Source organism: Natator depressus, chromosome 6 (genome assembly GCF_965152275.1).
Source record: "Natator depressus isolate rNatDep1 chromosome 6, rNatDep2.hap1, whole genome shotgun sequence".
NCBI lineage: Eukaryota > Metazoa > Chordata > Testudines > Cheloniidae > Natator > Natator depressus.
The window spans coordinates 96793841-96817171 of NC_134239.1; the positions used below are offsets into that span (position 1 = coordinate 96793841).

The following is a 23331-nucleotide window of genomic DNA, read 5'->3' on the forward strand; positions in this document are numbered from 1 at the left end:
TACCTACTTTTTGTGGGGTAGAGTTAATTTGTTAATGGTTGCACATCACTTGGAACATGTTGAGCCCATTGTAAGTATTAAGTATTGTTGTGAGAAATTGCAGTTATTAATTAAAATAAATGGCCAGTTTTGGCGCTGTCCAAAGAAAATTTTGGAGGCTTCTCTACGATATGCAATTTTATCCTCTTTTTGGAGGAATGGGGAACACGGGGCAAGATCTCTGGCAGGTTCTATTTAATCAAAACATGACCTGCTTACTTCAGACTTCAGTAATAAAGCACAAGCCTGATGATATCTTTACAAAACAATCATTAATATAAGATATAATTTCTTAACACGATTAAAGTTCTTTCAAATGCATGGATAGTTAATGAAAGGGAACAAATTCAGATGCTATTTTCTTGAGCATTCCCTTGGTTAATATTATTTGTCATATCTTGCACTGTGAAAACAGCAGGAATTTCTTTGAATAAAATGTAACTATGTAAATACACATCTACTCAGAAATTGTATGTCAAGGTAACTTCTGATGTGGTTTTGATATATGGAAATTGATGCAATATTGTTTGTCCATTTTATTTAAAAATAAGTGTGCTCCTTGGCATTGGTAATTATGCACATTTATAATCTAAACTTGAAACTCAAGCCAGAAATCGCTAAAAACAATACCTGTATATAGAATATCAAATAAGTACCAGAACTGAATGAATAATACGCAAAATTTATTTAATGGATTTAGTCTGTTTTTCTGCTATCCATGAATAGGCCAAAATTCCCTGATTTCTTCAGTATTCAAATATTTTGATAATTAAAAAATAATGTATTCCTCATGATCACGAATAGCTCTCCCTGAAAATTCAATATTTGTGTTGGGTTGGTTGGTTGTGATTGGTCAGATAAGTCACATGGTATTGTTTCTGTAACTGGATGAATACTAAAGCATTTACACCATCAAAATATGTGTTGCCTCTGAATATTTATAGATGTGGCTCTGAAATTTACTTTCCAGAAATGTTACTGCCAGTAAAACTCAGTGCTCATTGAAAGTGAAAACAAAAGGAATTAAAGCAGGCATTGGCAACCTTTGGCATGTGACCCCTCAGGGAAAGTGGCTGGCGGGTTGGGACGGTTTGTTTACCTGCAGCGTCCGCAGGTTCAGCCGATTGCAGCTCCCACTGGCTGCGGTTCGCCATCCCAGGCCAATGGGAGCTGCGGGAAGTGGTGGCCAGCACATCCCTCGGCCTGCGCCGCTTTCTGCAGCCCTCATTGGCCTGGAATGGCAAACCTCGGCCACTGGGAGCTGCGATCGGCTGAACCTGCGGACGTGGCAGGTAAACAAACCAGCCCGGACCGCCAGCAGATTTCCCTGATGGGCCGCATGTCAAAGGTTGCCGATCCCTGAATTAAAGAATCACTGTAGCAAATTACTTTAAAAATCTGAGTGAATATTAAACTAATAAAATAATGAATAGTGTAGGCAAGTAGGCCAGTGCAGGTCCATTCTAATGGACCAGAGCAGAAGAGAATAAAAATGAAATACACAACTCAGAACAGTAGAGGGCACACAGGAAGTGTTTCAGAAACCAAAGAATCACAAGATAATGGAGCTCGTTAACAGTTTAATTTTACTGAATATTTAATTCCTTCAAGCACATACCATGGTGTTTCTATTTACTTACTATTCCCCATAATATAAAAAAATAAAGGTGTGGTCAAAAAATGTAAATGGCAACAAATTTAAAGTAATAGGACTTGTATAAAACAAAAACAACACAAACAAGCAAACCCATACAATCATGGAACTCTCAGCCAGAGGAAAATACTCAGGAAAATTGATTTAAAGTATAATTAAACATATATGAATAAGATCAGCATCTTCAGATACATCAGCTACAAAAAGGATGTGGACTATTAATCAGTGTTCATTCTTTAGGGCATAAGATGACCAGCAGTTGTAATCAGGAAGAAATTTCCGCCAATGGTCCATTCATTTTATCACGATTAGGCTCCTTACATGTCTTTTATGTCTAGTATTGGCAACTATCAATACTTCTGCAGGGTAACAGAGCAGATGGACCATTGGACTGTTCTAGTATGCAAGCCTCATTCATGGTTATAAATCCAAGTGCTTGTCATGACAGGAAGAGCAGGAAGTGTGGAGGTGAAGCTTACAAGGTTGGGGAACTTTGTCGCCTTTTGGTGGAGTCTTCCCTTATGAATGGGGAATTGAGCACTGAGAGATTTTGCATACCTCATCTAACAACCAACTTCATGGAAAAGCAATCAGAGACAATGAAAGGAGATGACGCCGCTGAGAAAAATACCACATTAAAGGGGACAACTGAGGGCCCCTCTGTTAATTCATTCTAATGGAGATTAAAAGTAAGGGCTAAGGGAAGGGGACCAAAGAAAATTCTCAAAAGCCAGTAAATTAATTAATTAATTAAATACATAAATATCAAATTATTATATAAACAAGGCACAGAGGGAAAGCTAATGTGTGTTTCTGTGGTTTGTGATGGAATTTGCTTTATCTCAGCGGTTCTGGACTTTGCTCTCCAGGAGAAGGTTCCAAGACACACCAAAGTTTAGTCTCATTAGTTACTTTATCTGTTCTTTCACCCATCTCTAAACATGGTCTTTCAAAGGCAAAGAAATAACAGTTTGTTTCCTCGAAAGCCCCAGGATGAAAGAGATGAACCTCCATGTGTTTTCCCTGTGTAGTGATTTGTGCTCTGATTGGAGCAGACTCCAGGAACTTAAACCAAATGGTGGTGGTAAATCCATTAGCAAACAACATGCCCTTGGGGAAAAAATACAGAACTTCAGTGATTTGGGCAAAGAAAAAAAATCTATAGTCAGGATGTTTAACTCCCTTGTGGGTTATTATTCTAGTAAGTATTTGTTTAAAGTCTGACCATATGTAGAGCCTTGGCATACACTGTTTTTCATGTGCTAAATTTATTTTACAGGCATATTCTTAAAACAGATCAGATCATAAATGGTACATTAGGTTGTTTTTGTTTTTGTTTTTTAATGGTGTATTCTTTTGCCATGGATGTCTAAAGATTTACTATGTGAAAACAAGATTTTAAATATTTAGCAGGCAATCATTTTCCAGGTAGGTTTTAGACTTCATCATTCATTAAAAGAAACCCTGAACCCTGTAATAAATGTATTTATAGACGTATGCACAATACATTATACAGTTGCAGAGATGCAAAGGGAGAAATAGGTAGAGAGGTATAAAGGGCTAAATTGCTTTGCTTTGTTACATACAAGTAGCCACTAGGAATTAACCAGTGGCTGACACCCGCTGTCAACCAAGGACAAATCATGCTCAAATAAACTGGTTAGTCTCTAGGGTGCCACAAGTACTTCTTTTCTTTTTTCTTTTTACGAATACAGACTAACACGGCTGTTACTCTGAAACCTGCCAATATAAAGCTTGATCCTGGAACATTCAACTCATAGATTTCAAGGCCAGAAGGGACAATTCTGATAATTTAGTCTGACCTCCTGTTTAACACAGGCCACAGAACTTCCCCAAAATAATTCATAGAGCATACCTTTTCAAAAAAATCCAATCTTGATTTAAAAATTGTCAGTGATGGAGAATCCACCATGACCTTTAGTAAATTTTCCCAATCGTTAGTTACCCTCACTGTCAAAAATTTACACCTTATTTCCAGACTGAATTTGTCAAACTTCAGCTTCCAGACATTGGATCATGTTATACCTTTCTTTGCTAGACTGAAGAGCCCATAATTAAATATTTGTTCCCCTTATAGCTACTTATAGACTGTAATGAAGTTATCCCTTCACCTTCTCTTTGTTAAGCTAAATAGATGGAGCTCTTTGAGTCTATCACTATAAGGCATGTTTTCTAATCTTTTAGTCATTGTTTCTCCAATTTAGCAACAGCCTTCTTGAATTGTGGGCACCAGAACTGGACACAGTATTCCAGCGGCAGTCATACCAGTACCAAATAAAGAGGTAAAATATCCTCTCTACTTCTACTCAAGAGTCCACTGTTTATGCATCCAAGGACTTTTTTGCCACAGTGTCTCAATGGAAGCTTAGGTTCAGCTGATTATCCACCACAATTCCCAAATCTTTTTCAGAACCCCCATCCTATAAGTATGGCCTACTTATTTTCTCCTAGCTATATTACATTTAGAATTATTTATATTAAAATACATATTGTTTGCTTGTGTACAGTTTACCAAGTGGTCCAGATCGCTCTGCATTAGTGAACTGTCCCTTTCATTATTTGCCATTCCCCCAGTATGTGTGTCATTTGAAAACACATCATCACTGACAAAGTCACCTTCCATGTCATTAATAAAATGTTTAATAGTTTAGGGCGAAGAATGGATCATTCAGTGATGAGTCCCCATTTGCAATTAAATTTTGAGACTTATCAGTTGTCTAGTTTTTAATCCATTTAATGTCTGCCAAGTAAATTATACCTTTCTAGGTTTTTTTAATCAAAATGTCATGGGGTACCAAGTCAAATGTCTTAAAGAAGTCTAAGCATCTTATGTCAACACTATTCCCTTTATCAACCAAACTCGTAACCTCATCCAAAAAAGATATCAAGTTAGTTTGACAGGATCTGTTTTACATAACCCCATATTGATTGGCATTAGTAATATTACCCTGCTTTAATTCTTTATTAATTGAGTCCCATATTAACCATTCCATTATTTTGCCTGAGATCAATGTCAGACTGACAGGCCTATAATTACACAGTTCATCCCACTTGTCTTTTTTAAATATTGGCAGAATATTAGCTTTCTTCCAGTCTTTTGGAACTTCCACAGTATTCAAAGACTTATTAAAAATCAACTGTAATGGTCCAGAGAGCTCCTCATCCAGCTCTTTTAAAACTCTTGAATGCAAGTTATCTGGACCTGTTGATTTAAAAATCTCTAATTTTAGCAACTACTATTAACACCCCCCTGACATACTTGTGGGATGGAAAGAGTGTTATCATATAACATGTCTACATTATCTGTTTTTTTTTCCAAATAGAGTACAGAAATATTTACTGAACACTTCTGTCTTTTCTGCATTATTATTGATAATTCTATCATATCCATCTAGTAATGGACCCATATCATTGTTGGGATTCATTGTATTCCTTATTTAATTTTAAAAACTCCTTCTTTCTATCCTTTTCTCTGCTTGCCATAGAGTTCTCTTTATGTCCTTTTGTTTCCCTTTTCAATTTTACACAATATCTAACTTCTGATTTATATTCATTACTATCAACTTCCCCTTTCTTCCCTTTGTTACATATTAATTATTATTATTATTATCATCATTTTATAATTTCCTTCACTTCTATTCCAAACTAGGTCATTTCTTTAACCAGAATGGCATTCTTCCTCGATTGTGGAATTGTGACTTTTTGGACATCTAGAAAAATGATCTTAAACAATTCCTAATTATCATTCCCATTTTTGATTACATTCTTCCTTCCACCTGATTTGTCTCAATATTGTTTTCTGCTTTGTGAAATTGGCCCTTTGAAAGCACCAACTGTGTGCCTGTGAGTACCTATCACTTCTCTGGACTTTATTCTGTTTGCACATTATACATGTGATCAAGTCATGATCACTTGTACCTCAGTTACTACTAATTTTCAGTTCTGTGATCAGTTCCTCTTTATCTGTCAAGACAAAGTATAATATAGACTTCCTCCTTGCTGGATATGTGACAAAGGGGGAATTCTTGTAATTTTTTTTTTAATGAATCCTCTGTGTGTCTCAGTTTCCTCTATATGCTGCATGGCTACGCAATCATGGGGGAGCGGGGGAAAGGACTAAGTTGGCTGCCAGGGAAGGCTAGAAGACATAGGGGTGTATGTGTGTCACCACCCTATCTGGGTAGAATGAGTAGCGTCATTAAGGAACTGACTGAAACTGACCCAGATCAACAAGGGGTCTAGAGAGACAATGCAAGCTCCAATGAACAACATTCTCAGCAGGAAGCTGAACAGAGACCTCAGCTCAAGAATAAAGGGCTTGAAAGTGTGTTGACTTCTGGAGAAAGCTGGGAGCTCTCTCACCTGGGAAATGACAAGAAGTCAGACAGAGAGACACACAGAGCCTGAAAATAGAGGTCAGTTCAGCTTGGTTGGGGCTCTTGGCTGACTTAACCTTCATTTCTCTGTGCTAACCGAAGGATTTCCTATACTGTGTTCCATTTGATCAATAAACCCAATGGTTCTGAAATGCTGCTTGAGTATTACTGAAAATACTGGGTAAGGTGCCGTAATCCCTAGAGAGCCTACAAGTCTCTCCCAGGAGTCTGTCTGAGTTGGACTCACTGAACAGAGCTCACAGTGTGAAACACAGGTGCTGAAGCCCAGAGGTTCAGTCTCAAGAGGCAGTGAGGAAGTATGGCCTACCCTGAGGGATGAGTGAAACCCATTGGGAGCCTGGCATATCAAAGGGGTTCCTCCAAGGGACTATTCCAAAGGTGTGGGCATAGCACTGATCCTGTGGAGCTGTGAGAGGGTCAATACTTTTTGAGTTAGAAAACTCTCATTTTTAATATTTAGAAATTCCAAGGATGTTTTAGTACTGGCAGCATGAAGCCTCTAGCATATGTTACTCAAATTGAAGTCCCCCATGATGAAACAGATTTTGTACTATACATTATAGATAAGTGCATGAGTAGCTGGTCATCCTGTTCCCTTGTGTGATTTAGTGGTCTGCAGACACCAACTAATACCCCACCTTCTGTTCCGTTAGGACATTGATCCATAAGCATTCAAGACCATTTTCTTCCAAGTTATGAGTGGCTTGGAAATAGACAATGTCATTTTTTACATAGAGTGCTATTCCCCCTCCCCTTTTGCCCATATGATCCTTCCTAAATAGGTAATAACAACTGATTTTAACGTTCTACTCATGGGAATTTTCCCACCTGGTTTTAGGTCACTCCATGGGAGGTATGCCATTGACTTCAATGGGAGCTGGATCAGGCCCATAGTGGATGCTTAAGATGTATAAAGAAGGGGTAGGGGTGGGAAGTTAAGTTTTCAGGTAATAATTGAAAACAGATGGAGGGTATGCTATAAGGAGGATGCTCCAGGTCAGAAATAGGGTTAAATTCCCCTACAAGGGGATTTAGGAATTGTCCATTGATATTTTATTTATTCAAGCAGCCATTGCTTCAGCTGTTGCCTTGAAAATACCATATGAGGGAATATTGTGGCTTCCCTTGAGACTTGGTCACCATACTGTCTACTAACCCAGTCACTATACTTTTCTTAGTGACCATCCTATCCACCAAAGTAACAGCAGTGTGTAACCCACGTCTGTTAGAGTATACATCATGCTGTCACAATGTATATTGCATCTAGACTCTTGTCTGGCTGAGGATAACAGATTACTATTGCTACCAGCAAACTCAAGTACTTTTGTAGTACAAGTAGTAGTGGTTTGTGCTGTGATGTTGAAGCTGTCAAATGAAATCTTTCTGATTACTCATGGTGAGAAGGAGAGGTAGGGGTTGTTACAAATCCATTCGGTGTTACATCACTTTGAAAAGTATTTCTTTTTCACACTGTTGGGTTTTGTCTTGGGTGATTTTTGAGGAATTTGGTAATGTTTTTGTGTGAGAATTTTTGTTTTCTGGCTAGGATATGGTGGTGGAGAAGGTAAGATTGGGATTCTTCAGGATTTTTCTACAGCATGACACTTTGATGAGTACGCTGAGACCCTAATGCAAACATGCTTGACTTGCAAGATGGCTTTGCTCCACTTTTTGGCAAATGACAATGTAAGGGATCTTCTAGCATGAGATCATCAATTCCTGATAGTCATAATAGGGACTGTTATTAGGGAGAAGAAGGTGGTTGGCAAGTCTGAGTGCAGGCTGGAGTAAAGTACTGTTGTTGTTATAAAAGCCATTGCTGTGATTGAGACTGAAGATTCATCTCAGTAATCTGGTGTGATAGTTAAGCAGAATGGAGTATTATGAGAAGTTACCAAATGGAGCTATTGGAAATAGTCTTACAAGCGGTCACTAACTGAATATTTAGGTGGGTAGATGGAGAAACTCCTCTTAGTTGTGGTGGTGTTCTTTTGGGAGACTGTTACATTACACAGTAAAGATTGTCCCTGCCTGAATCTTTCTGAATAATTTCTTAGATACAGAGCAGCTGCAGGATAAATGCATCCAAAGAAAAATTATACTGCCTTTACACAGTGTGTGACCACCAGGGGGCATCAGCAGGAACAGGCAGATTGTTTCTTTAGAAAAAGACTGCAGATATTATTCCCCCATGCTCCCCACCTAGTTAATTTTATGATAAAAATTTACTGTTGCATTTCCTGTTATGTGAAACTTGTCTCAGAGCCCAGGCATGGCCCACAGATCATCTATACTAAGGCAGCCTTTGCCTACTGGAGACCAAAGTCCTTAAATTATTCCTGATGTGACGTGCTTTCCAATTTTACCCAAGGGGTACATTTTCACTTGAAGGAGGAAGACAAAAATGTGTCCTGAAAGGTGAAAAACAGACCATATATTTCATTGTAAAGGAGTAGACAGTGATTGCATTGTTCGGAAGAGAAAGACCTCACCACAAAATGGATTTAAAAACCCATGACAATGCCCATGTGTATAATGCTACACAGTTCTCAGCAGCCACACTAGCTGGTACCAGCTGAAGCAGATTTGAAGTACAGTGCAGGCTTTCGATGCATGCTGTTTTCATTTAAGAAAAAAAGGCCTGATAATATAAATAGAAACATAACCTCTTTTTTTTAGATATCTCAAAACCGTCCTGACACACTCTAACCAATGAATTTTGTGGTAGTCTAATATATTCCATGCAGATGAATGAAAGGATTGCATAATAATCAGCCTTCACTGGGGACAGATCTTATATCTTGGCAATGTGTGGGTAACATACCAGGAATCAGCATTTAAGTTTGAACTGTTCAGAGTCTGAATTGTTCTCATATCACATAAACCTGCATTAGGGCATTCATCTCTCAGGCTCTTAGCTTAGCTAGCGTACACACACACACACACACACACACACACAAATAAAACAAGATGCAGAAGTCTGCAGATGGCTACAATTTTCTGATTGTCTCAAATTGAATTTAAATATACAGCCAGCCAGCTGTATTATGATTGTTTTCCAGAATCTGGAGACAATTTATCAATTGAACTTCAAAGGCATCTTTAGCCCTTCAACTCTGGTCATTATTAAGTAGACAAATATGTAATTGTTTAAACATAATCATTTTCCTTTTAAATAAAAATCAGTTCACTCTGCATAAATGTACAGGTCTCTGAATTAGCCTTCATTCCTACCTTCTCGTTTCGTTAAGGCTCTCATGCGTGCATGTGCTCAGCAAGATTCTTTGGGCCTGCACATGTCTACTGATTAGAGTGGGCTGATCTAAAGAAAGACCAAATGAACCCACCTGGTAGAGGATTTTAGGTCTAGATTATAACATAACAATCTGCCCTGCTAAACGGGCAGCATGTAACCATGCTGCCACAGGAGCATTCCAGGGAGGGTAATGTGGCTTGCCCCAGAGGGGAAGTAATCTACAACAACCTGCCACTGTGCCATACCAAGACCAGATTACATCTTCGTCTGCACCATCTCACCTTTGCTGGCCCACATGTTGCGGGGATAGGGCACCTCACAATCTTTAATGTATTTGTCCTCAAAAAGTCCGAGATAGGAAAATGCAATTATCCCCATTTTACACATGGGAACTGAGGAGCAGAAAGACTAAGTCCGTCTTTTAGGCACCTAATACCCAGTTTTGGCTCTATTACAGTGCACAGATCTCCCTGCCAAACCCTGTCAGTGCCTAAACTCACTTGGTGCCTACGTTTTTTCAGTAAAGTTATCCAGGCACCTATGTTTCTGCCTCTGGGCATACTTGCTGCAGCTTCACTGTAGGCATCAGGGCATTTATCTCCCGTCTGAACCCAGGGAATATAGGTGTTTGGCTGCCTAAGTTACATACAGGGCCCAATCCAGTAGGCGTACTTGGGGCCACCCAACTCCATACAAAACAAGCCAGGGGAGAGGAGAAGCCATAACTCCCTCAGAACTTTTAGGCCAGTGTTTAGGTACTCACCTAATGTGGGAGACCCCCCAGTTCAAGACTTAAAGAGTCATTTGGGCCAGAGAGTGACAAAGCACACAAAGCATGGGAATGACTCTATGGCCTGATGGTTTGCACACTCACCCAGCATGTTGGATACCCAGTATGTTGAACATCCAGTATACAGTCCCCCTGTTCCAATCACTCTTTCTTTCTTTCTCCAGAGTAACAGCTTCAACTGGAGTGACTGAGGGAGGCTCACATCAAAATATCCCTTAGTCAGGTGGTTAGAGCATCCTCCTGAGAGGTGGCAAATCCCAGTTCACATCCCTTCTCCCGTCAGTCCTAACTCCAAAGAGGGTTCCTAGCTTCAGAATCGCAAGCAGAAATAGGCACCTCCTTTAAGCTTGGACTTAGGTGCCTTCTCTGTGAGAGGGGCGGGGCTTAGTACCTACCCCTCTCATTTGGTATCTCCCATTGGCTACCTTAGGCAGCTCCCTAGCCATCTAGCATGGTGTCTTTTGTGAATCACAGGCCAAGGCGGTTGTATCTCCCCATTTATTGTATAGGAGCATAGGTGAATAACTCAAGCTTTGAGAGTCACAGTGATGGCCAATCAGATATGCTGGTGAGATGGGTATGCTAAGCCCTGCCCCTCTCACAAGTCCAGGCTGTAGGAGGCACCTATCTCTGCTTGTGATGCTGAGCATCCAAATGCCTAATTTCTTTGGAGCATTCAGCTTTTGGTGACTTGTGCAAGATCGCACAGGGAGTCTGTGATAGAGCAAGATATTGAACCAAGGTCCCCCAAGTCCCAGGTTAATGCCAGCAGAATTTTCAGATTTCAATAGCATTAAGGGGAATCCCCCCACTGCATATTTGAATGGTGATTGTAATATATGGCAACTGAAATCTATTCTTCCTTGGCACTTTCTGCAGCCATCCTGAGAACCAGCAGCAACTGATCCCCAGAAAAGGCAAAACAAGGTCTCCAATTACTTTCTTTAGTTCCTTCTCTTCTGCATTTTTACATCATCTTCCTGGAGTATATCAAACCAAAGCACTAGATTTTATTAAGTGTCATGAGTAAAAAGCCTCCAGGCTGGATCCTCGTGATTCTACCTACAAACCACTCCCAAGGCCACCATATTTGTGTATTGGATTTAAGGGTTTGTGCTAACGCATTAGGAAAATGCGGTGCCAGTTATAATAGACACTGCTGGATTGGAGCATGAGAATTCACACTGCACAGAGACCAGGGGATTTGGAGAATGGTTCCTCAGACATAACTAACAAGAGAAATTAGAGAGAGAGGGTGTTTCTGCCACATGCTCGTGTGTGCGTGCGTGCAAAGAGAGAATGACAGAGATCCGTTTTGTTATCTCCTACTAAAAGCTTTGGCGATCTAAATCATGACTCACCCTCACCTCCCTACATCACATAATGTTCACATTCACCAAGGAACTACAGTTTGAAACTGGAGCACTTTGTCATTTGTTGAATCTGGCAGAAGAATTATCTTTATTCAAATATTTTTGAAGACTAACAATTTGATTGCCCTGTAAAAGTTCAATAGGTAATATGGGAATCTAATTAGCCCCCTGTCAGTTTTGACTTGAGCTTTAAGTAGAAAAGTATGTGGAATGGCAAAAACAGGCAGTAGGGAGTGTTTTGGGCCATTCATAAAATCAGGCAGCATTAACTGTTGTTTATTATCCCAGTGGCATGGCTGTCAAAATTTACATGCTCTGGGGCATAACCTTTCATGTACCGTCTGCTGATTTCCAGCTTGCATTAATTGAGGTTGTGGAACAAAATGATTCCAACTTATTTGTCTTTAAATGCTCTTGGATCATCCGTAGGTTGGTGCTGGAAAGATGATGGGCAGGAACTTCTACCACAATCCAATGCTACCTAATAATTTCTGAGCTCAAGCTCCCTTCTGGAGTAAGCAATATGTTTAGTGTTTAAATTAGAATTATGTTAAATTCAGTAAACCCAAGTATATCATCATGAATAAGTAAATTAATGTATGCTCTATTGCCCCCTGCTAAATGGAATCAGAACTGTTTGGCTTTGTGTCATAGGTCCTATACTGATAGCAGCTAACAATGATTCTCCAATATTAGCTCAAGTTGTTGGGGCTGTGGTCTAGCAGCAGGAGGATCTGGATTCTATCCCAGCTGCTTCAGGAAGCTGAGAGTAGCTATAATGTGCAGATGAGTGACAAAAATAAAGTCTGGGCTGGCATGGATTTGTTACAACATACGGCTTTTCTCACTGTTGCACATTGTCCTAAATTTGACTGTGAGCTCTTCAGTGAAGGTTCTACTGTCTGTTTGCACAGGACCTACTGCAATGGGAACCCAGTCCTGACTGGTACACTAGGCACTACTGCAATACAGAGGGGAGTCAGGTGTGGCTTGTTCAGAAGCTTTCTCCATGGGCATAGCTGCACTGCTCCAGCAGCAAACTGTTACATTTATTGTGTGCTGGATAATAACATGAGGACTCTGTATTTCAAAAAACAAAACTGAACTGGCTCTTTTTTAAAAGAACTGTTGTCATAAATATAAAGGGAAGGGTAAACCCCTTTAAAATCCCTCCTGGCCAGAGGAAAACTCCTCTCACCTGTAAAGGGTTAAGAAGCTAAAGGTAACCTCGCTGGCACCTGACCAAAATGACCAATGAGGAGACAAGTTACTTTCAAAAGCTGGGAGGAGGGAGAGAAACAAAGGGTATATGTGGTCTGTCTATATTCTGTCTTTGCCGGGGATAGACCAGGAATGGAGTCTTAGAACTTTTAGTAAGTAATCTAGCTAGGTACGTGTTAGATTATGATTTCTTTAAATGGCTGAGAAAAGAATTGTGCTGAATAGAATAACTATTTCTGTCTATGTATCTTTTTTGTAACTTAAGGTTTTGCCTAGAGGGGTTCTCTATGTTTTGAATCTAATTACCCTGTAAGGTATCTACTATCCTGATTTTACAGAGGGGATTTCTTTACTTCTATTTACTCCTATTTCTATTAAAAGTCTTCTTGTAAGAAAACTGAATGCTTTTTCATTGTTCTCAGATCCAAGGGTTTGGGTCTGTGGTCACCTATGCAAATTGGTGAGGCTTTTTATCCAACATTTCCCAGGAAAGGGGGCGGGGGTGCAAGTGTTGGGAGGATTGTTCATTGTTCTTAAGATCCAAGGGTCTGGGTCTGTAGTCACCTAGGCAAATTGGTGAGGCTTTTTACCAAACCTTGTCCAGGAAGTGGGGTGCAAGGTTTTGGGAAGTATTTGGGGGAAAAGACATTTCCAAACAGCTCTTCCCCAGTAACCAGTATTTGTTTGGTGGTGGTAGCGGCCAATCCAAGGACAAAGGGTGGAATATTTTGTACCTTGGGGAACTTTTTGACCTAAGCTGGTAAAGATAAGCTTAGGAGGTTTTCATGTCAAGGTCCCTGCAACAACTGCGTTTAGTATTCTAGCCACGTGCTCATGTGCTCGGAGATTTCTGATTCCCCGTCCAAACTTTTCCCTTCTGCAACCTGAGCGCCTCCCTCCAAGCTTCCCTGGTGCATAGCTCAGCTTTGTAGGAGCATGAGTATGGCAGAGTCTTTCTGCCCATTCCTTACCCAGCCTGAATAGGAGTGAACAGAGCAGTCCCTATGGGGGCTGCTCTCCTCCTTGTGGTGAAACATATAGGCTTAGTGCTTGGTACAAGGGAGTAAGGAGGGACCTTTCACACCTTACTTCCTTATGCAGGCTCACTGGATGGGCCACAGTCTGGCTCATCGTAAATAGTATCATTAGTAATTCCAAGTAGTCTCACTAATACCTCTGGTGCGTAAGCAAAGAAGTCGATTAAATTTAAATGAGCCATGTTAACTTGTGCTCCGGGAGGAACAAAACAGAAGGAAAACTTAGCACTATTTGCTTAATGAAAGAGGGCAAAATTGGGAAGGACAGAAAGTGTCTAAAAGTCTATTACCAACAATGCAAAGTATAAACACATAAATATTATATACAAGCATTTGGCAATGTCCCCTTTAAAGTACTTTAAAGCATGTTCAATTAACAAAAAAATCTTTGTTAATTCAATAAAACTGGCAAAAGGGAGTAGCCTTCGATAACTCTATTCTAGCAACCACTCAGTGGAGAGACAGGATTACATGCATTTCTACATTTCCCAATAAGGAACAATAGCATTACCTCCATACCCACCTGAGGTGTTAGATTTTCTTGTCATGTATAATCACCACATTGTTGTTTAGAAATATAAGATGAGCAAATACACTGTATCAGATAAGTCACCAAAATTGTGGTTCCAAACCAAGCAGTGGAAAAACAGCATAAAATACACTGTCATTCTAGACACAAACCTTCTTGCTCTCCATGATTTTCCATGGACTGGGGAAAGCCATTGCTTTCTTGACAGACTTGATCTTGTCCCACTCGGCAGCTAAGGAGAGAGTATCTGCAAAATAAAGGGTAAATAACTACCTGAAATGTTAAGAATGTATTTGGAACGAACAGGGCAGAACTTTCCTTGCCAATGGCATCAATGATAGAATTGCAACAATTCTGAACTTGCAAAGAGATGGAGAGGATATCTATTATGATTTTTCCAGCTCTAATGCCTGACACACTTCCCCACACTTCACTGCTCCCAGCACTCCCAGGCTTCTCTCAATATCACATTCCTCCTCCTCTGTTGAAATTTGCTATCACCATGCTATTTACCTGTCTCCTTCCACCTCACTGATTCCGCATCCCTTTGAAAATATGGCAGCAAATTAGAGATGGGTCCAAGCCACAAAATTCAGCTTTGAGTTGCTTGATTTTGAAAGCACTTCCCACATCAGCTTTGCCACCTGACCCCAACAGTCATTTGATTTCAGTCATTTTGATTTTTTTTTTTGTTGAACTCACTTTGGAGAATCACAGATTTTATGTCTCAGTTTTCCAAAATGTGATGGTGTTTGGATTTGGGGTTCCACCTTGGACTATCTCTATACAAAGTCTATATCTTCTGTATGTTGTCTAGAGCAAAATGAGCTGTCAGCTATTTCCCTATGATAGTTTTTACTATTACTGACCCTTTGTCACTATCCCTTCCAGCATTCTCTCCACACCTGCCTTCATCCCCTTGGCCATGCATTGTGCTGTAATATGCTGTCATTATGTTTACAAGTGTGTGAGCAATATTTCCATCTCGTGGCTATTCAAAGAGAGTTTGATGAGGGGCCTACTTCTACTGCCAGCTAAAGGAGTTCTTGGTTATTTCCATTGGTAGAGATCCTAGCTCCCTAACTCTGTGTGTGTGTGTGTGTGTGTGTGTGTGTGTGTAAGAGAGAAGGAAAGAAATGGTGACTATTGTCTGTAGCACAAAAATCGCTCTGAGAATAATGAATTAAAAATGCATTGCATTGTAAAAGTACACCTCTGAGATATGATGTCCATGTGCCCTATGATCCAACAGAGGGAGCAATATAAGCAATGTATCCACTTTCCCCCAGATACATGGAATAAAAGTTGCGTCATTGTCATTGCATATTAAATGACCTGAGCACGTCAAATCCACTCCTGGTCAGCTGACCAGGGACAAAGTTCTCCTAACTGTGATTCTATCTTTCTTTTTAGAAAAAATAAAACAAAAAATCAAACCCGAGGTGGAGTAGAATCCAGGAATGAAACATTAAGGTTTACAGTCTCTGTTACAATGAATGCACTTAGGACTGTTTCCTCAAGGACTTAATGTGTTCCACACCACGATCTTAATGCGAAGAATTTAATATTTCGTCTCCATCTGGGCTAGACAGTGCTTTGGGTTTCCTGTGCTCACCACAGGTCACCGGTAATAATATTAGAATCTCTGAACATACAATAGGGTGCTCTCCCCTTTGCTTTCCATTTATTTATGTGGTGCTTCCTTGAAACTAAAGAACCTCATCTATATATCTGATACTCGATACCCCGGTATCTGGTGCACAAATCTCCAGCTACTTGCAGTCTCCTTTCTCAGGGGTACCAGTATGTCTGGCTCCCCCCTCCTCAGAGCCAGGAACAAAAACTTCCTTTCTTAAACTGACTAGGGGAATGGTCAGGATTGACAAGAGTTGCTGCACACAACACTTTCATTGCACACCTCCCACAGCTCTTTCAGCAGCTGCTAAAACTACCATTAAAACAACCTTATTACTCAAATGTCCATTAAACATAATAAACCTTTATAAACCTCTCCCAGGAAGCTCAGATTAAAAAGCCACAGGGATTTTCCTATTATACAATATCATACACTTGCTTTTATGTTTCTATTAAAATTGCAAATATTAGCTTAGATTTTTGTTTGATTGGAGGCACCTAGCAGTTCAGGGTAAAATGCTGTGGATTTGTTTACACTTTTTTTTAGACACAGTACGGAAGGGAAACTCTAGACAGGGTTGGATATTTGTCCACATTTCTCTTTTACAAAAAATTGAGATGTCTTCTGACATGTTTTAGAACTATTTTTCCCCCTAGTGGAACACACATGCACTATGGCCCTGATTCTGCTTTCACATACACTAATTTAAATCAGGAATAACTCCAGTGAAATTGCATAAACCTTGTTTGAATGAGATCAGAATCAGGCCTTACCAGTTTTCAGTTAAGCCAATTTAGTTTTTTTAAAAAAGGTTGCCTTAAAAGTATTGTAAAACTTTCTTAGTTAAGCAAGTCCTGAGTTGCATCTAGAGCTGGCTGAGCACTGCAAAAGAGCTTTTGTTTAAATTCTGTGTTTACAAAAAAGTAAACAAAAGAATCTTTTGCTCACACAAAGAGTGGCTCTTCTTCATATGGATATGTATATCCACACAGGAACAAAGACATCGGTACCCCAAATGAGAGCATGTTTATTATTCACTCTTCATCAGATTTCTCTGATGGTAAAAGGTGAGAGGTCCCCCAACTGAACTGTCTGCTCAAATGGGAGGGAGTGATGAAGGTCCCACTCCACACAGAGTGCTTGGATTTGGAGCAGTGTCTCCATCCCTGGAGGCTCCCATCCTCCATCCTGGACCCCAGCCATTTCAAAGGGCAACAGTTCTTGTGTCACCCAAAGAGCTAGAACTATGATGGGTCAGAGCTGTCTACCACCCTGGGACACCCTTAAAGATGAGAAGTTGTAGTGGACCAGGGTCCAGGAGCAGCCACTGAAGACTGAGCCCTTCTTCATCTCAGGCCCACTGTTTGGGCTGCAGTGACAGCTCAGAAAAAAGGAGGCCCTGATGACTGGTGAAAGCCACTAGCTTCCCTGGCTTTCCCAAAGACAAGGAACATCAGGCTGGGAAGAAGGGAAAAGCAAGCCTGCCACAGGACCAAGGACAATGAGCTGGGATACCCCTTCTTCCCAGCCTTGGCCCACAGGAAGATCAGGAGCAGGTGGCGGGCCATCCCCCAAAGTTATCACCTCAGCTGAGACACCTCCACTGTGTAGGAAGGGACAGTGGGGACTCCTTCCCCTTCCTCCCCTGGGTCAGGACAGTGGGATCATTTGGCTTTTTGTCTCAGTTGTGGACTCACACACTTACATGATCACACATCAAAAAATCCTCAGCCTGAGGGATCTAGACACAAAGCTATTGAGCCTAATGCTTAATCCAGCCCTTCCTACAGGTGGCAGACATAAGTTATTTCTGGAACTGCTCCTCCTGACCTATTCGGATACTACACTAATCTTTCCATCCCTCCAAAGTGTTTTTCCAGATTTGCTGACTCTCTCCTGTGCTGCCCTAATACTCTTAATGTTGGCAAGGGCTTCTCCACTGGCTCTTTGTTCTTTTAATCTTTCCAACTGCAGATGTGTTTTTCCCATGAACAAGGGAACTTGCACGTCCAGAAATATACGGCATTTAGAAAAACACATACTCACATCCGTGATTTTAACACTAAATTTGATATCCCGGTGTTAGGATATAGATATTCAGGCCTGCCTGCAAAAGCCTGTACTTTAAGAATTTAGGGGTATTCTTATCACTTGGCTAGTTCTAGAGGTATAAAAGAAAGAATCAAAATCACTGTCTGCTGGTGTAAGGGCCCTCTCTTACTGTGACTGTTTGAGGCCCTGTTCTTAGGCTAAGGCCTTTGGCTAAGCAGCAGAGGCAGCCATAAGCCAGGAAGCGAACAGTCACATCCTCACATTCCAAACTAGTCACATTGAAAGAAGGTGCTATTGGGCTGTTAGGAATACAATCCGGTCCTGAATACAATCCTGTCCTGATAATTCCTATCACCTCCAGAGAAAGGGAAGTGCCTAGAAAATGTAAAAGGAAACTTAGTTTGATAGCATCCTGTCTGGCAAGAACTCACTTATCAATAGCTGGGATGTGAAATCCTCACTTCTGTATTGTTTTGTCATTAGAGTTCCAACTTTGCTATTGTTTGTCTGTATAATCTCTGTCTGGTTCTGTGATTGTTTCTGTCTGCTGTATAATTAATTTTCCTGGGTGTAAACTAATTAAGGTGGTGGGATATAATTGGTTAGCTAATCATGTTACAATATGTTAGGATTGGTTAGTTAAATTTCAGTAGAATGATTGGTTAAGGTATAGCTAAGAATATTACTATATAAATTAGGGGCAAACAGGAAGTAAGTTGGGATTCGAAAATAAGGAAAAAGGAACTTGTATTTAAGCTTGCTGGAAGTTCACCCCAATAAACATCGAATTGTTTGCACCTTCGGACTTCGGGTATTGTTGCTCTCTGTTCATGCGAGAAGGACCAGGGAAGTGGGAGAGTGAAGGAATAAGCTCTCTAACACCCGGGCCGGTATATACTAGACTGTAAATACTTTCTGCCTATTGATAAAAATGCCTAATGGATTATTGATGGCTTATGTGGTATCTAAAACCCAATTCTGGCTAACTCAAACAAAACCCAGTGATAATACTGCAACAGATTATGCAAAATGTACATAGATAAAGCATTATTGCCTTGCATTATCATGATTGGAATAAAAATATTTTGGATGAAAGCATTACAGAATTTATTTTAAAATTTGTGACCTTTTAAATCTTTGTAGTTAATTTGTTTGCCTGTTTTCTCCCAGTAGAGATTCTGTTTGGCTTGTTAGATTAACAGAAATAGCATGGCGTGAAAAACACCACCCATTCCTAGATCTTCAAAAGAACCCAACCAGTATGATTTAAACTAGCTATGGGGGGGCCTGAAAGGATCAGAAATAGGTAATGGAACAATTGCAGTGGAAATATAGAGCCATTCAATTCTGAGTAAAAAGTTCAAACCTAGCCAAAGTCATGTTTTGTGGCTAAAATTTCACTACTATCTAATCTGTTCAGCTCAATTGTCTATGTGTAATGTGTTGACTGAAATCCCAGTTCCCAAAGGAACTGTATCCAAGTCACAACACACAGCATTATAATTGACACTAGGGTATGTCTATACTACCTGCTGTATTGGAGGGAAGCGATCAATCCAGCGGGGGTCGATTTATCGCATCTAGTCTTGATGTGATAAATTGATCCCTGAGCGCTCTCCCATCAACTCCTGTACTCCATCGCCGTGAAAGGCGCAGGCAGAGTCAACGGGGGAGCGGCAGCAGCCCACTCACCGTAGTGAAGACATCACGGTGAGTAGGTCTTAGTACGTCGACTTCAGCTATGTTATTCACGTAGCTGAAGTTGCGTAACTTAGATCGATCCCCCCACCTGGGGCAGACCAGGTCTAAGTGTCATTCTTGGCAGACTCAAATGAAGGGTCAAGGACTGAATGGAGCATGGAGACTGAACTCCTTTTTTACTACAAGAGATGGACCCTAAACAAGTACATTGAAGGGCTGCATGACAGAACCTGCCCTTCTGGCTTCTGTGGATGAACAGAGGACTCCAATCCTTAGGACTGTCAGTCCAGTAATAAATTGACTAAATTTTTGGCAATGAAATTACCTCACCACTCAAAAACCATGCAAAAGCCACAATAAAATAATTTAATCTTGGGATGACACTGGCTGCAATTTAACAAAGTGTTTGCGCCGCAAATTAGTACACTTCACTAGAACTGTTTGAATCCTTGGTTGCAAATGCTTTAGGTTTTGTCCTCTTTGCAATTTATAATTGAATAGATCCTGATTTTTATTAATTTTTTTACTACTCACTCAGTGTTGCCAGCCAACAGCTTTCAAAAATCATGAGTCGGGCCCACCAAAATCATGAGATTGACTTAAAAATCTTGAGACAGAGAGAGAGGTTATTTTTATTTGCCTTCTGGTTTCTGAGCCTTCGGGGTGTACTTGGGTCATGCTTTCATGTTCTTCTTTGCAACCATAAGGGGAGTGGCGAACCGCAGCCACGGGGACCTGCGAGCGGCTGTACCTGCGGATGCTCAAGTAAACAAAGTGTCTCATGGCCCACCAGGGGCTTACCTGAACAAGCTGCAAACCAAGTTTGGGAATCCCTGGCCTAGATGAATTTACTGTAAAGTGGGTGCACAACTGGTTGGAAAAGTGTATTCAGAGAGTAATTATTACAGGTTCACAGTCAAACTGGAATGGCATATCAGGTAGGGTCCCACAGAGACCTGTCCTGGGTCTGCTTCTATTCAGTATCTTCCTAAATGATTTGGATAATGGCATAGAGAGAACACTTATAAAGATTGTGAACAATGCAAATCTGTGAGGGATTGCAAACACTTTGGAGGACAGGATTAGAATTTAAAATGATATTGAATTTCATCCTATTTATTTTAGACCATTTCTCCAGTTTGCCAATAAGGGCAAATGCAAAGTACTACACTTCAGAAGGAAAGATCAATGGCACAAATACAAAATGGGAAATGACTACCTCGGAAGGAGTTTTACAGAAAATTATCTGGGGGCAAGAGTGGATCACAAAGTAAATAAGTCAACAATGTAATACTGTTGCAAAAAAAGCAAACGCCATTCTGGGATACAGAAATGTTGTAGGCAAAACATGAGAAGTAATTCTTCCATTCTGCTCAGCACTGAGCCTCAGGTGGAGTACTGGGTCATGTTCTAGGCACCATGGTTCAGGAAAGAAGTGGATAAATTGGAGAAATTCCAGAAGAGAGCAACAAAAATTATTAAAAGTCTAGAAAACTTGACCCATGAAGAAAGATTGAAAAAATTGTGTTTGTTTAGTTTGGAGAAAAGAATGTTGAGGAATGACATGATAACAGTCTTCAAGTATGTAAAAGATTGTTATAAAGAGGACGGTGATAAATTGTTCTCCTTAACTACTGAGGATAGAACAAGAAGCAATGAGCTTAAGTTGCAGCAAGGGAGATTTAGGTTAGACATTAAGAAATTAGGGCTGTCGACTAATAGCAGTTAACTCACATGATTAACTCAAAAAAATTAATCGCGATTAATCCCAGTTTTAATTGCTCTGTTAAACAATAGAACACCAATTGAAATTTATTAAATATTTTGGATGTTTTTCTACATTTTGAAATATATTGGTTTCAATTACAACACAGAATACAAAGTGTACAGGGCTCACTTTACATTATTTATTACAAATATTTGCACTGTAAAAATGATAAAAGAAATAGTATTTTTCAATTCACCTCATACAAGTACCAGAGTGCAATCTCTTTATTGTGAAAGCACAACTTACAAATGTAGATTCTTTTTTTGTTACATAACTGCACTAAAAAACAAAAACAATGTAAAACTTTAGAGACTAGAAGTCCACTCATTCCTACTTCTTGTTCAGCCAATCGCTAAGAGAAACAAGTTTGTTTACATTTACGGGAGATAACGCTGTTACCGGAAAGTGAGAACAGAGATTTGCATGGTATTTTTGTAGTCGGCATTGCAAGGTGTTTACGTGCAAGATATGCTAAACATTTGTATGCCCCTTTGTGCTTTAGCCACCATTCCAGAGGACATGCTTCCATGCTGATGATGCTTGTTAAAAAAAGAATGCATTAATTAAATTTGTGACTGAACTCCTTGGAGGGAAATTGTATGTCTCCTGGTTCATGGTTTTTCCTGCAGTCTGCCATATATTTCATGTCATAGCAGTCTCGGATGATGACCCAGCATGTTGTTCATTTTAAGAACACTTGCACTGCAGATTTGACAAAACGCAAAGAAAGTATCAATGTGAGATTTATAAAAATAGCTTCATCACTTGAACCAAGATTTAAGAAGCTGAAATGACTTCCAAAATCTGAGGGGGATGGGGTGTGGAGCATGCTTTCAGAAGTCTTAAGAAGGCTTTGGATTCTTTGACCATGGGATGTTGTTCCAGGAAGAAGGATTGCTAGGAAGAGATGGGATCCACCTAACAAGGAGAGGGAAGAGCATCTTCGCAGGCAGGCTTGCTAACCTAGTGAGGAGGACTTTAAACTAGGTTTGCCAAGGGATGGAGACCTAAGTCCTGAGGTAAGTGGGATACCGGGAGGAAACACAAGGAGGAAGCTGCAACAGGGGAGGCCTCCTGATTCATACTGAGAAAGTAGGGCAATCGGCTAGTTATCTTAGGTGCTTGTACACAAACACAAGAAGCCTGGGAAACAAGCAGGAAGAATTGGAAGTCCTTGCACAGTCAAGGAATTATGATTTGATTGGAATAACAGAGACTTGGTGGGATAACTCACATGACTGGAGTACTGTCATGGATGGATATAAACTGTTCAGGAAGGACAGGCAGGGGAGAAAAGGTGGAGGAGTTGCACTGTATGTAAGGGAGCAGTATGGTTGCTCAGAGCTCCAGTATGAAACTTGAGAAAAGCCTGTTGAGAGCCTTTGGGTGAAGTTTAGAGAAGAGAGCAACAAGGGTGATGTCATGGTGGGCATCTGCTATAGACCACCAGACCAGGAGGATGTGGTAGACAAGGCTTTCTTCACACAACTAACAGAAATTTTCAGATCACAGGCCCTTGTTATCGTGGGGGACTTCAATCACCCTGACATCTACTGGAAGAACAATACAGCAGTGTACAGACAATCCAGGAAGTTTCTGGAGAGAGTTGGGGACAAGTTCCTGTCGCAAGTGCTGGAGGAACCACCTGGGGGCTGTGCTCCTCTTGAGCTGCTGCTCACAAACAGGGAAGAATTGATAGGGAAAGTAGAAGTGGGTGGTAACCTGGGCAGCAGTGACCATGAGATGGTCGAGTTCAGGATCCTGACAAAAGGAAGAAAGGAGAGCAGCAGAATACAGACCCTGGACTTCAGAAAAGCAGACTTTGACTCCCTCAGGGAACTGATAGGCAGGATCCCC

General features: G+C 40.5%; 1 long non-coding RNA gene across 1 annotated transcript in view; it reads right to left on the bottom strand.

The window, feature by feature from the left end:
- The window catches only part of LOC141989414 (uncharacterized), a 104027-nt gene that overhangs the window by 75229 nt on the left and 5467 nt on the right, over positions 1 to 23331 (bottom strand). Inside the window, exon 2 of the long non-coding RNA XR_012639980.1 lies at positions 14470 to 14564. This is a non-coding gene — a long non-coding RNA (uncharacterized LOC141989414). The remainder of the gene's footprint in view (positions 1 to 14469; positions 14565 to 23331) is intronic.